The sequence below is a fragment of the Plasmopara halstedii genome (assembly GCF_900000015.1).
Source record: "Plasmopara halstedii genome assembly, contig: Scaffold_658, whole genome shotgun sequence".
In the NCBI taxonomy this organism is placed as follows: domain Eukaryota; phylum Oomycota; class Peronosporomycetes; order Peronosporales; family Peronosporaceae; genus Plasmopara; species Plasmopara halstedii.
Window position 1 is genome coordinate 1,615,920 of NW_020187575.1, and position 2,493 is coordinate 1,618,412.

A 2,493-nucleotide genomic window follows, 5' to 3' on the forward strand; every position below is an offset into this window, starting at 1 on the left:
CACTGCATCAAGCAATGCAGTTTACATAATGAAGCTCAAATCGAGCCAATCGCATTTGTGCATTTTTTGAAAAAATTAAAGTTATGATCTCGTCAATCTTCTCGAACGTGCGGCATCAATCTTCAATAATACCGATTTTTCGGGACTTATGCGCATTAAGAATCACACCATGTAATGTGTACCGATTACAATTGTACCAAATGCATAAGGGTTGTTGTACACACAAGCTTCCACTACTTGCTTATTACAGGGGTGCCCTATGGTAAACAAACTGCTTGCGTGAAAACAGTAAGTCAACCAAAAAAGCTATTGCGAGAGGTTGATAAGTCATGCAGCTCAACTCAGCGCTGCACGACTTGTTAACAACAATCTTCATGTTCATCCAGTCAATACTAGACTGCTAGCGCTTCAATCATGGCATGCCGAAACTGTAATTGAGAAGCCCGAAATGCCTAAATGCTCGAGTGGGGTATATCGGCGTGTCTGTATTCTCATGCTTTTGAGTGTTGAGTTTCGTTTTGGAAGACACATTTCGCATGCGTCGAGTGTTACACAACATGTCGATTGGCCATTTAGACAGATAAATGCTAATTGTCAACTCCCATATAACTACAAGCCCCTAGAAGTACTGTCTTTCTGACGTGGCACGTGTACCACAGACTTCTCCTTTTCAGAGTGCATCTCAAGTAGTAGCTGGGTAAAATCGTGCTTTCAATGACGAACGCACTTTGGGTACTGAATGCTGGCAAGGGTATCGAAGCGTATCACACTGATCACACTCAAGTCGCGTATTGCGTGAGAAATACGCGTCGCCTAATCCGTCCCAGAGCTTTGGGAGTCAGCCGATGTAACGCGGTTGTCCGACTTCACATATTTAAGGCCTGGTTCTGCTAAGTACAAAGCGCAACGCTGACGTCGAGGTGAAAGCTCAACATCATCAAAAGTTACTGCTGACAGCATCGCTCATCTCTATATGATGTATTCGCAGCTACCTAGCAGGTGTTAAACCTAGAGCATGCCCAGGATAATCCGCAAGTGGGCAATGGATTAGGCAATTCTGTCTCGAAGAAATCGAGGGTGCGTCATATTATCAGTGGCATCATCGCCAAGGCAATCTTGCGGCAGCAAGACCTCAAAGTCCCACAAATGTTCGGGGTGACGGAAATTTTTTCATTCCAACAGTAACTGGAACAGCTCAAGTATTCTCGCTGACTCACTTACTGCTGCACTTGAAAGTGAGCCACCCTTAGGCATCGGGCGGCGCCAACGCAGGACGAATCTCCCGCGTTAGCTTTCGTGACCTCCATCGCTGGCTGGAGGTATGTCGACTACTTTCAAATTCTCGGCACACGGTTGAATACGAGAGGGGCCAATTTTTCGAATGCGCTCTCTGAGCTACGCCATTGCACTTGTAGCTATGCAGCGCCCTTGGTGGCTCAAAACCGTGTTGTTGATAAAAAGCAGAAGGAGGTTGGTCCTAAAAGATAGTAGATACGCTACGTTGTCTCAAACAAAGTGCGGAACATCCGACTGATTAAGGCAAGCCCGCGCAGATCAAAGTGTGTGTCTACATTATGTTCCAATCGTCAAAGGTGTAATCAATTTTGCATTGGCTAAGATCGCGAGTCGTCCAATCTTGCGTGGTTTTAGTTGAATATGTGCTTGTGCATGAAGGGTGATATCGCTTATCAAGATCTATTCGCTCACTGCGTAATCCTCTGTTACGCGCCTATCTCTTTTATCGGTTTGCTGCTACTTAGCATTCTTGCTCACAACTAAAACGCGGTGCACTCGACACATGAATCATTCAATGGAAAGTCTTTGACTTTGCTGCGGTGTGTAGCTGGGTCGATATCATTGACTCAAGTCATATCAAGACCCTCCATATCTAGACCGATACCACTTTGGGGAGGTATCACAGGAAGCCTGATGCTAGCCGGACCTTCGAGATAAAAAATGAGGTTGAGCCGTGAAAAACATGCACAGTAATATTTAAGGCAAATATATTGTGTAGAAGCCGCTAAATCCAGCGCTGCGGTTTCTGCGAAAGTGCTTTGGAGGTGTTCTCTGATCATGCGATTTGCGCGTTCTGTTTGACCTCCTGTCTGCGAATGGTCAGAAGCGGACACGTTCAATCAGGTGCCAAGCAGTTAAATCAAAGTCCGCCAAAATTTCGCTGTAAAGTTCGATTGACACAGTGGCCACCGGCAAGCTATGTTGTGCCGCGGATCAACTTGGCGTTTACTCGCCGATAGCGTAGTCACTGAGAGCAGCAAGATATTAGCAAGACGAACCAATTTGCTGAGGCAGTCTACAATGACCTGTCCCCGGAGTCGTATAATATGAGGTCGATAATAAAGTTTTGGCCTGCTAACCGCTGACATCGGAAGGTTTAGAATTTGTTTCTAAAATATCCTTAATTTTTTCAAACGTTTGTCACGCTGTCAGCAGCTGAGATATCATGTCACATAAGTTTGTGGTGCTTCCGGACGT